Raw genomic sequence first — 13,141 nt, forward strand, 5'->3', positions numbered from 1 at the left:
TAGCCATCCTAGTTTCGATTCCCAACACCCTATATGGTACCCCAACCCCTGTTCTGAATATTATTGATTCAAAACAACAGAACAAATTCTTTTGGTGATGTGACATAGCACACATTTATATATCAGTAACCTAATTTTTCCTGAAAAATTGTCAATTATGAAATCCCAACATTTCACTGGCTGTCAGATTTTAGTCAATTCAGGCTTCATCCCTCTTCCTTTGCTGTGGTTTCATCTGTGCTTTGAGTGAGGGGTATTATGCAGTGCCAGGAAATTTCATCTGGTCACTTTCACTTGCCTCACTTCTGCCAGTCACTCATTTCTGAATATCTTGCTTCAGTTGGTTCTGAAGGCCTCTTTGGTAGTGAATATGGGACCTCTTTATATTCCCTCTGACACCCAGTGTGATAAATACTTGACACTAAAATTACTGTACTCCTGAGGGGTTTGTTGGAGGCTGCACATTTCCTACATCACTCTAAGTGCATAAATAGGTTTACTTAAGCTCAAAAAATAAAAGTTTTTCCAAATTGAAAAAAAAATTAATATTCTTGCCAACCTTTACCCAAATAACTATTAACCTAAAAAACTTACCTCAAGGTTACAAGACTCCCAAAGACATTCATAAATCTAGGGACTCTTCCGGTATTAATTAGTCATTCCTACTTATGTCAACAGAGATTACAAACTTCAGTCATAGCCTTTATTCTCTTATATTTTGGTTGCTTATTTTACTACCAATTTTTCTAAATATCCCATTCTTTCATAATTATTATTTTACTGAATCATTGTAAATTAAAAGTTATATGTTTGCCATGATTGATTTTCAAGTGTACAATGTTTCAACACCATTCACTTCACCAGTATCTACTTCCCTTCACTAATATTCCTTGTTTTCTCCTGCACCTTCAACTTGCCTCTATAGCAGGCACTTCCTTCTATTTTTGTTCTTTCATAGGCACTAGTGTTTACAGTATTATTGCTGATGGGTATTAAATGTATTAATTTACCAACTATCAAACTATCAGCACTACATTTTTAGAATGACCACTATTCACCCTTGTCATATTATTCCCTTTCCTGACCTATCCCACTCATCCCCTCAGTCCCAGTGGCAAGCTTCTTACTTAATATCAGTTCTCAAGCTTTACATTACCATTGCCTAATAGAATGAAAAAATTATGTTTCATTCTACCCTGTATGTGAAAGATATTATTCTGTGTCTGTCTCTCTCCCTCTGACTAACTTAACTTAGCATGATACTCTTCAGATCCATTCATGTTTTAGAAAACTGCATGGCTTCATCTTTCCTTAGTATTACATTGTGTATATGTACCATTGTCTCTATCTAGTCAACCATTCTTGAGCACTTGGGTTGTTTGCAGATTTTGCCTATTGTGAATAGTGCTATGATGAACTTAGGCTTGCATCATGTTCTTGGACTATTATATTTCAATGAGTGGAATTGCTCGGTCATAGAAAAGCTCAATTCCAAATTTTCCTAAGGATATACTTTTAACTCTGAATTCTGAGTACTCAGAAAAAGGAGAGCAATAAATGGTCTGTTAAATTACTAAAGAAATCAATGAAAGATCCAGTCTCTGTTCAATGTCTTCCAATGATAACACCTAAGCAGGAAACTATCTTGTGTGCTGTGGTATTTAAAAATAAGAAAACTACTACATATGACAAGAAAAATGTTGGATAGAAATTTACAAAGCACTGTTAAAGTATTTGATGGTCTAGAAGATACATGAAATTGATTATCTTTAGTGGTTTATTAGAAAAGAAACACTGGTGGTGGGAATGGCCCTAATTTATTGTCACCATGTGCCTTAAATATTACTGTTACTGTGAAAGATTCACTTTGATCACAGTAAAACTTATTTTTTAAAGAAAGGATTATCAAAAAAATACAAGCAAAAATAGGGGAAAAAATACTCCCTGTTGCTCTTGCCATCTTTACTAAGTTTGAGGGCTATTTCTAATAACAGGAAAATGGGCAAAGAGACACCCCCTCCTATATAATAAAGTGTAAATGACTTTTTGAAAAATGAATTTAAGAGTGATTTAAAGCCTCCTGTCTAATCTGGTTTACTCAGATGATTTTCCTCAGGTCAGGAAAAGCTGTTAGGAAGGGACTGCCCAGAGACAAAGGTGTTGGTGACATTAATGGATTCTGGCAGCAGTTTTCACACATAATAAGATAGGAGAACACACTTAAGCAAAAGAAAGGAAGAAAAGAAGAATATCACTGAAAACCAACAATTATATTTGTCAATAATTTAAAAAATAAATATGTGGAGGTTAGGGAAAAAGCATTATGATTATTTTGCAAGCATTAAAACAAAAATTGAAAAAAGTGATCTGATACAAATGTGAACTTGAATCATCTTGTTCTATCACATGAATTTAGGGAAAAAAATGTAGATGGTGCCAAAGGCAAAAAGTCCCACAAATATTGAGTGGAAATAAAAAATGACCAGAGCTAAATACTCAACCCAAAGTCAATGACAATGGAAACAAGAGACCCAAACCACAAAAAGCTATATGCAAAAGGGACCTGTTACACCAGCAATTCAGGGAGCTAAGGGTGGAGTTACCAGATGCATGCTAGAAATAGGAGAGGAAGGTGATCAAGACAGGTGGTGGGAATTGCCTCAATTCACTGGCACTATGTATCTTAAACATAACTTTAAAAGACTTGTAATTCACATTGGCCTCATAAAAACTATAAAAAAAATAAACTGATCTGGGGCCTTGCCCTCGCTAGCCTAGGACAGTCTACTATTGGATACCCTGTGTCCCATATGGTCCTGCAAGTCAGGAACAATTTCTGAACATATAACCAGGAGTAGCTCGTGAGTGTCACCAGGTGTGGCCCAAAAAAACAAAACAAAAAAAAAGTGATTGAACTATGACATGGCTCCACAACAAAATAAAGACACCTTTTTGTTGTCTGTTTAGAGTTGCTCAATAGCACTTTCTGCAAGATGGACAGACAGGCATGGTCTATGCTGCACTTTCCAGTTCAGTAGTCATTAACAGATTGTGGCTCCAGGAACAAAAAAATGTTTGTGAACAAGGAAACACATTTAAAACTGTTTTAATTTAACTGCACTCACCACTCTTTGTGGTAGCCTCATAGAATGCCTATCTCAAATACAAGCAGGGGATGGGAGAGAATGGAGATGGGTGGCCATTGGTGATGGGAAGGTTGCACTGGTGATGGAAGAAGGTGTTCTTTTTTATAACTGAAAACTACCAACATGTTTGTAATCATGGTGCTTAAATAAAGATATTATTATAAAAATAAATAAATATGTTTTTATTTAAATTTAATGGATACATGTGAACAATGCCCTTTTATTTTATTTAGTTTTTTGTTCTCCCATTCACAATACAGACCAGGCAAAGGGCCTGGGTTGAGGTGTATATGGGGTGCATTTACTGTACCTCCTCTTTCTATACAGTCAGTGTAAAGAACAAAGCCTGTGGTAAGCATTGGGAGGCCTTATCTTATCTTTTTTATTTTATACATACATACATACATATATATACATACATATGTGTATATATATATAGTGCAACATTCCCATCACCAATATCCCAAGTGTCCTTCCTCCCCACCCCACATCAGCCTATACTCTAGACAGGCTTTCTACTTCTCTCATTCAGTCACATTTTGTTATGATTGTTCTCAGTGTAATTATTTCTGTGACTGCATTAGACAGTCCTATGGTGAGCTTCATGTCGGGAGCTGGACCCTTCAGTCCTCCTCTATTTTGTCTCTGAGAATCATTACACACATGTTTTTCATTTTTCTCAAAACCCATAGATGAGTGAGACCATTCTGTGTTTATCTCTCTCACTCTGACTTATTTCACTCAGCAAAATAGAAGGCCTTAAATAATGCTCTTTTAAAAAGATCAGAAATATCTATTTCTGCAAGCTTATAAAATATCTGGTGGGTGGGCACAGAAAGATAGTAAATGGGCTAAGGTGTGGGCATGTGGCTGAACGAGGCTCAATTCTTGGCAAAACATGGTTCACTAAGTATTTTTGGGTTCCGCCCTGATGTCCTCTGAACTTTACAGTATATAAGCCTGGTGGTCTTCGGCAATGCAAGACCTCTGAAACAACATCACCTGGTATTCTCATATTGAACCACCATCATGGTTAGCTGAGAATTGCTGGGAATGACCCCTAAGAACTTAGAACCTCCCTGAGAACTTCTGGGAGCGCCCCCACTTTTTAATTTTTTAATTTAAAGAGGAAGATGAATAAAGAGGTGGTTAGCCTATTTTGGACTACTTAAATCACATTTTTATTGGTCTGTGCAATTTATAACTTACTATATTAAATATATTTTGTCAGAGTAAAGTGGAATAGTCATTGGTAGAGACAATAAGAAGTGTGTTCATCCTCACCTAATTCAAATGTGACTCCTAGAGTACAAAGACCTTACTGAGTCAAGGGACAGAAGTGATTAGAAATGTAGACTCTGGAGACTGCCTGACTATCTTTAAACCCCAACTTTCATTAACTAACTGTATGCTTTTAATTAAATTACTTAAGTTGTCTGTGTCTTAGTTCCTCTTCATCCTAATGGGAGTAATATCCTTGACTTCACAGGGTTGGTAGGAGCTAACACATGTGAACACTTCATACCTGGCCTGCATCATAAATATATAAGTAGGTTAGCAATCCACCAAGGAATTAATGACCCAACAAATGTGCCAAAATTTTTATTTGAAAGATGCTCCATTCTGACATTAGCTAGTCCTTCTGAATGTGATAAGTCTCCACCAAAAAATATCAGATTAGGACTCTCTGAAAAGGCCCCAGAATAGGAAAAGCAGGCTATTAACCAAATGGTAATTGGATGATTTTCAACCAAATTCATTTCCTCCTAATAATCCAATTCCATCATCCTATTTTGTTGGCATGGCCATTTTACTGCCAATCCTAATAGATTACAAACTGTAGCTATGATTACAAACTGACATTTTCTTTCAGGTGTTAAATATTTTCATGTAACATAGTATAGTAAATGATATTCATAGACAGAATTCTTGAAGGCCCTGACTTTCAAATCTTGAAACTGAGTTATCTTTTGTATTTATAATCTTGCTTGTGGTTACAACTTGGCCTGCTTTTTAACTTTTCTGCTTTGCCAAGCCTCCACTGTTCTCTTTAATCTGCCACTCATATATTTCTTACCTTTTTTTCTTCTCTCCCTAGCCAACTCACTTGGTACAGGCTGAGAGAAGCTTTTAAAGTTTTATGGGAAGTGCTTGAGGGCAGTGAAATCATTTATCTATAAGTAGACCCTAATGTTGAACACAGAGAAATGGAGTTGAAATTGAGAATACCTAAGAAGAAAAGCATTCGTTAGAATAGAGGATGTTAAAAAATTTTTCAAGACTGATGTGAAATAAATTAAAATTTGCAAGGTGTTACAGAACTAACATGCCACAGAACAGGAGAAGGGCTCATACTTTCTGGGGGGAAATGCAACAATATTTATTATTCTTCTCTAAATAACAAATTCAATTATGCACTATGAATTAACAAAAGAAAACAGTCAGGTTGCAAAGATGCTATATAAAAAATGCTTATCTCTAGGGGCTTTAAGAATTAATCCTAATATAAAGCATGCATTTGCATATTGAGTGTGAATTATTCTTGATAAAATTATACAGAGAAAATGTAGCTTGTGGGGCCAGAGCGATTGTACAGAGGTAGGGTGTATGCTTTGCACATGGTTGATCTAGAATGAACCTTTGTTCGATCCCCCAGTGTCCCTATGGTTCCCCGAGCCAGGAGTGATTTCTAAGTGCATAGCTAGGGGTAACCCCTGAGCATTAAGAGGGTGTGGCCCAAAAAGCAAAAAAAAAAAATAAAGAAAGAAAATGTAGCTTGTAACTATGTTAACAAACAATAGATTAATAGCATTTCATGTTAGCTGTAAATAACTGAAAATTCAAAGGCTCAAATATGTATTTATCTAAAATTCATAAAATATTTGTTTTAATAAAAAATCCAAAATTTAATAGAAAAAGACAAAAAAATATGTTCTTTATTGTTTACACATTAGACACCTTGGTGATAATACAAATAATTTCAGGGGACATAAGTATAAGTAGGACAAGTAAATAATATAGAATATCTTAAAATCCTTTATTAGTTTGGAATTTATAAAATAACTCATAAGAAGGAAAATCATGTCCTGCAACAATGAATTACTTATAAATTTTTTCCACAATCTTGCACAATATCTAGACAAATTGCTCAGTAAGTGCTATTTAGTGGTATCAGCTAATATTGTAATATATTATTCCCTGATGAATTCAATAAATTGCAAATACCTAATCATTTATCACAGCTATTTTGAAAGCATCAGACAGCACTTAGTATCTACTTCAACAGAAAATAACTGTTGACCTCACAGCAAATTCTAAAGGCCTCATTTTTATGCTGATTTTATTCTGTGTGAGTGTGTGTGTTCAGGAGATCCAGGGATCACTTTCAGCAATACATGGCAAAGTGAGACATGTAGTAAATATAGTTAAAAGCTTGGGTCCAGCAATGTAGTACTGTTTAAAGTGTATAGGCCTCAGGAGTCTCCAGGGAGAAAACTAGAAGTGCTTAGAGTGCTATGTGACAACGAGAATAAAATTCTTCTTAACCCTGTACATACCTTGTCTATATGCATACCTATACATACTTATCACTATTATAAGTCTTTCATTATACATGTTCTAGAAGTTTCATTCCTTACAAGACACTGTAGCATTAGGACTTTTATGAGCAGTGAATATAAAGATTTTCCCAAGTTGGTGCTGGAGAGATAGCATGGAGGTAGGGTGTTTGCTTGCACGCAACTGATTCAAACAGACAGTGGTTTGAATTCTGGCGTCCCATATGGTCTCCCATGCCTGCCAGGAGTGACTTCTCAGCACAGAGTCAGGAATAACGCCTGAGTACCACCAGGTGTTACCCAAAAACTAAAAAAAAAAATTTCCCAGGTTAATATTCCTAAACCCAAACACTACAGATTGAAGAAGAAAGCAAACAATGAGAAAATTGTTTTTAATTCCAAATAAAAGGTGTATTTCTTAACTGAAAAATTAAAATTAAAACTGCAAAATAAATTACAACTAATAAAGAGTGAGCAAAGCATTCACTATTTAGGAAATAGGTTTTAGAATTTATAGACGGCCCCCTTAAATAGCATGTTTTCTATTGAATAACAGTTCTCAAGTTATTTTCTTGGAGGGTTTTCATGTCACAAAAGGAATTACTTAGACCCTCTTATTTAAATAAGTCATAGAATATTTAGTGATGCGATTTTTTATTGCATGTTTCTGACTTAATACAATATTTAAATAATGGTGTACAAAGAGGTTAAACTTCTTTGTAAAATAATAGAATATTGGCTATTTCTACACTAGAAAAAGTAGAAATAAAGGAAAAAGGAAGGTACAATAAATAGAAAACTTCTCAAAGGATGGCTATTATTAAAGTCAACAGAAAACTAAATCTGAGAAGGTTACATTTAAATAGTATGAGGGTCAGGCATAGAAATAATAAGTTCTTTGTGACTTCAGCTGGGGTCAAACAGGATGTAATTACACTTACATGGGTCAAAGAAGACACACAAGTAAATCCAAAAAATGGTTAGATTGAACCTATGAGTCATCTATTTTTGTGGTAGGATCCCATGGTGTCTGAGCCTTACGTAAGCCAAGGTATGGAAAAACCCTAAATATCTGTCAATGAATAAGTGGGCAAAGATACATAAGAATGGAAGTAACTATAGAAACAAATAGAGATATATAGTGACATACCTATGCAATGGAATATGATTTAGGTTTACAATAGAATGAAATTTTACTACTTACAACATAACAACCTGAAGAATAGAATTCTAAGTGAAATAGTTATAGAAAGACAAATATAGTATAAAGTATGGTCTCACTTATGTATGAAGTCTGAAATAAATGTATAGAAGCAAGGAGTAGAATGATAGTTAAGGGAGCTTGGGAAAGAAAAACAAGATAACTGTCAAAGATTTGGGTATGAAAAATAAGTCGTGGATAGTTAAGTATAACAACATGACTATAGATAATAATGTATGGTATATGTGAATCTTCCAAGTATTAACATCTTTAAAGTAGGAAGGGAAGGGAACGAAAAGGAATGAAACAGAAAGGAAAGGAAGGGAAGGGAGAGAGAGAGGAGGGGAAGGGAAAGAAAGAGGAGGAGATGAGAAAGGAGGGGAGGAAAGGGAAGAGTACAAGAGAAACTGGGAGGGGAGGGAAGGAAAGTAGAAAGAAGGGAAGGGGAGGGAGAGGAGAGGAAGTGTATAGAAAAGAACTGGAGAAGAGGAAAGGGAAGAGATTAGGAGGAAGGGGAAGTGAGGTTGGGGAAAAGGAAGAGAGGAAGAAGATAAATAAAAGTGATGAAAGAAAGAAGAAAAAGAAAGAAAAAAGAAGAAAGAAAGAAAGAAAGAAAGAAAGAAAGAAAGAAAGAAAGAAGAAGAAGAAAGAATGATAGAAAGAAGAAAGAAAGAAACAATGAAAGAAAAAGAAGGAAAGAAAGAAGAAAGAAAAAAAGAAAGAGGGAGAGAGAAAAAGAAAGAAGGAAAGAAAGAAAGGAAGGAAGGAAGGGTGGAAGGAGGAAGGAAGGAAGAAGAAAGGAAGAAAGAAAGAAGAAAGAAAGAAAGAAAGAAAGAAGAAAGAAAGAAGAAAAGAAAGAAAGAAAGAAAGAAAGAGAAGAAGAAAGAAGAAAGAAAGAAAAAAGAAAGAAAAAGAAAAGAAAGAGAAAGAAAGAAAGAAAGAAAGAAAGAAAGAAAGAAAGAAAGAAAGAAAAGAAAGAAAGGAAAGAAAGAAAAAGAAAGAAAGAAAGAAAAAGAGAAAGAAAGAAAGAAAGAAAGAAAGAAAGAAAGAAAGAAAGAAAGAAAGAAAGAAAGAAAGAAAGAAAGAAAGAAAGAAAGAAAGACAACTGATTAGCTCAGTAGTTATGGTATTTCTCATATATATGTATATAACAATCATTTTAAGTCTAAGTTATACAAATTTTATTTTTAAAGTTTTTATTCATTGTCAGTTATAACTCAACAATTTAGACAAACACAAACTAAATAAAATTACTAAATTCAAGATATAATAAAAATTCTATATAAAGAGCTCAATTTCTCAAATTAAGATAACGTGTATTTCTGAAGCAATAATACACTGATTGAATGGAAGTTTGGAGAAGTATAACACAAAAGTGTGCAAAGTCACAGGATAAACATACTTATTTTCCTGCAAATTAAGTTTTACTTGCAAATTTAAGGCAGAAGGAGATGAAAGCCTCAACTAGTAGTCATTTAACTCATCTACTTATTTAAACAAATGAATAAAAATTTCTGTAGAATACAAAATTTAAATGCATTAAAATAAACAGTAAACAACAAAGAAGCATCAGATGAATAGAGAAACTTTACTAGCACAGATGCTATAAGAAGCAAGACAGGAAGGGCAAGCAGGATAATAGAGTGAATTAGGTTTTTGTTTGCTTTACACATAAATGTCCCAGGTTCAATTCCAGGCACTGATTTTGGTGCTTAAAGTCCCACCACCAGGAGTGATCCTAGAGAGCAGAACCAGGAGAAAATCCCGAATATTCCTGGGTGTGGCCAAAAGTGGAGGGAGGGGAAGAACATAGAGGCAAATTCATAATTTGGAGAAGGTTCTGTCCTGCTGAGGAAAAAGAGTCTGTAGAAAACACAGATGAAGGGAACAGGTCCATCTCAAATCCCAAGCAAAATTTGGGTCATTGGTGATGGGAATGTTGCACTAGTGATGGGGGAGGGGTGTCATCTGATATGACTGAAACCCAACCACAATCATGTTTGTAACCAAGGTGTTTAAATAAAATATATTTTTAAAAAAATCAAAAATAAATAAATAAAAGACAGCAACCAAAACAAAGCACTAGCTTCAGAGTTAGTAAATACTGTGGAAAACAGGGAGAACATTTATTTCAAGAGAAAGAAGGGTCAAGAAACCTTGCCTAGAACTACAGATTAGTCAATGAGAGGTAACCAAATATACACACAGATTCAAAAATGAATTTTGTAATTGCATATGGTTGAAAATAGAGCTCATCAAGATAATAAAAATATCTTATTGGTGTACCTATAAATAACCTATCAGAAACAAAACATGTGTTTTTCAACCCTACTATATTTCCCTACATTTCCCTATCCACCTTTCAGATATTGTATTTTTATGTATTCCTTTTCCTCTCATCTCATAAAAATCTTGCCACCTAATATAAAGAAATAAGTTTGTCTACTGTTTTTAGTGTCTTCTAGAGGAATAGAGACTAAGTGGGTAAACAGTCCACAAAGCTCATTATTTTTTTTTTACCAAATTCCAATGCATCATTACTGAAAACTTTATGACTTGTTGATCCTTTCTTTTACAAAAGAAAGTGATATACAGCTGTTATGTAAAGCATTTTACACTGTGTTTTTATAGATTACAATAGTACTACTGCTATTATTGTTTTATACTTGCAGTGCTGCTATTTACCAGACTCAGTAGGATTGTTAAGATTCCTTCACCATTATTCCAAGGGGCACCTACCATCACCTTCATATCCTCACATCATGATTCTATTGAGTATATGTCAGAATTTGCTTCCATTTATGATTTTACTTCTTTTGCTTTGTTTCTTTATACTCTGCATATGAGTAAGTTCATTTGATATTTGTTTTCTTTTCTTTCTGATAAGTGAATTGTCACTAAGCAAGACATCCTCCAAATCCATTCAAATGGTAGCAAATTATACTATTTCATCTTTTCGTAGACCTTAATATTTTTTCATATGTATACATACCGCAGGTTTTGGATCCATTCATCTATTTGTTGGACTTTTGATTGTTTCCAGATTCAGGGTATTAAAAACAATGCTGCCATGTGTATGAATATAAAAGTATGTATGTGTCATTTTGAATTGATAGTGTTATGGTCTTGGGGTGGATACTAAGGACTGGAATTGCAGGACTATATAGGAACCAAATTCATTTGGAGGGGGGGTTGGGCCACAACCGGTGATGGTCAGGAGTTACTTCTGGCTATGCACTCAGTAATTGCTCCTGGCTTGGGGGACCATATGCGGTGCAGGAGGTTGAAATGAGGTCCATCCTAGATCAGCCTCATGCAAGGCAAATGCTCTACTGCTGCAGCACCAACAAAAGTTTCCAAACTGTGCTCCACAGAGGCTGTAAATGCCTGTCGCAAATACAGGCAAGGGTGAGGAAGGGGGCATTGATGGTGGGAATATTGCACTGGTGAAGGGGGTATTCCGTTTATGACTGAAACCCAGCTACAATCATGGTGCTTAAATAAAGATTTTATATATTAAAACAAGACTACAGCCTCACCATCTATAAATTGGAGTTCCTTCAAAATATTGAAGTAATGAAAAAGAACAACCAAATAGTTTGCTGTTATGGATGTGGGCTGATAAGATGCAAAGATTATGCAGTATGACTATTATGTAGTGAAATATGTTAACCTTCATATAATAGAATAGGAACATGCTTGCCTTCATGCACACGACCACTACCAAGCCTGAACAACCATTTAGGCTGGTAACTATGTCAGCATTAAGAAAAGATAAAAACTATCTTGATTCTGTAGTTTGACAATAGTTTTAATAGCACATTTCTAGACATATGAATTTCTATAATGAATTATAATGGGACTGGCTGTAAAGAAGTCAACAATTTATCTATATTTGAACTTGAAGCTAATGGTCACTACTCATATGTTTTATTTTTTTCCTTAAAAGTAAATCTGCATTGTATGTATTATACCACATGGAAGAATTGTCTGAACAATAAGAGCAGGAGAACATTTTTTCCCATCATGATTCATAATAAATAGGCTCTTATAAAGGAGAAAGTTGCTAAGAGCATATCAGTATTCCAGTCACATTTTAACCATATTTTATAATTAGTCAGCAAAACAGTGGCATTCTTACAGTTAAGTATCCAGGGGTAAAGATAAAAGAAGAGAGAAAGAGGATAGGAAAGAGGAACACTGAAAAGTGGAATTAATGTGTTTATTAAGTAGATAGGAGAAATCCCGCTTTTTCTTATTAATATCTTTATTTAAACATCTTGATTACAAATATGATTGTTATTAGGTTTCAGTCATGTAAAGAACACCCCCCTTCACCAGTGCAACATTCCCACCACCAATGTCCCAAATCTCCCTCCATCTCACGCTACCCCCACCTGTACTCTATCTAAACAGGCTTTTCAGTTCCCTCATTCATTCATTCATATGGTTATAGTAGTTTTTAGTGTAGTTATTTCTATAACTGCACTCACCACTCTTTGTGGTGAGCTTCTTGAAGTGAGCTGGAAGTTCCAGCCCTTCTTTCATTGTCTCTGAGGATTGTTGCAAAAGGGACTGTTATTTTTCTTAAAACCCATAGATGAGTGAGACTATTCTGCGTCTATCTCTCTTCCTCTGACTTATTTCACTCAGCATGATAGATTTCATGTACATCCATGTACAGGAAAATTTCATGACATCATCTCTCCTGACGGCTGCATAATATTCTATTGTGTATATGTACCACTGTTTCTTTAGCCATTCATCTGTTGAAGGGCATCTTGGTTGTTTCCAGAGCCTGGCTATTGTGAATAGTGCTGCAATAAATAAAGGTGTGAGGAAGGGATTTTTGTATTGTATCCTTGTGTTCCTAGGGTATATCCCTAGGAGTGGAATAGCTGGGTCGAATGGAAGCTCAATTTTCAATTTTTGGAGGAATTTTCATATCACTTTCCATAGAAGATGGACTAGACGGCATTCCCACCAGCAGTGGATAAGAGTTCCTTTTTCGACACATCCCCGCCAGCACTGATTGTTTTCATTCTTTGTAACATGTGCCAATCTCTGTGGTGTGAGATAGTATCTCATTCTTGTTTTTATTTGCATCTCCCTGATGATTACTGATGAGGAGCATTTTTTCATGTGCCTTTTAGCCATTTGTAAGAAATCCTGCTTTAAAAGCACACAAGGCTACACTCTGGGATTACTCCTAGCTTTGGGCTCAGGGAAGCATATGA

At 35.0% G+C, this 13,141-nt stretch overlaps 1 protein-coding gene and 1 non-coding gene across 3 annotated transcripts in view; both read right to left on the bottom strand.

The window, feature by feature from the left end:
* GRM8 (glutamate metabotropic receptor 8) overlaps nt 1-13,141 on the bottom strand; it is a 971,850-nt gene that overhangs the window by 500,183 nt on the left and 458,526 nt on the right. The window lies entirely within an intron of this gene.
* Nucleotides 3,382-3,514, bottom strand: LOC126031143 (small nucleolar RNA SNORA51). The gene has a single exon (XR_007503243.1). It is a non-coding gene; the product is annotated as a small nucleolar RNA SNORA51 (small nucleolar RNA).

The sequence above is a fragment of the Suncus etruscus genome, chromosome 1 (genome assembly GCF_024139225.1).
Source record: "Suncus etruscus isolate mSunEtr1 chromosome 1, mSunEtr1.pri.cur, whole genome shotgun sequence".
Taxonomy (NCBI): Eukaryota; Metazoa; Chordata; class Mammalia; order Eulipotyphla; family Soricidae; genus Suncus; species Suncus etruscus.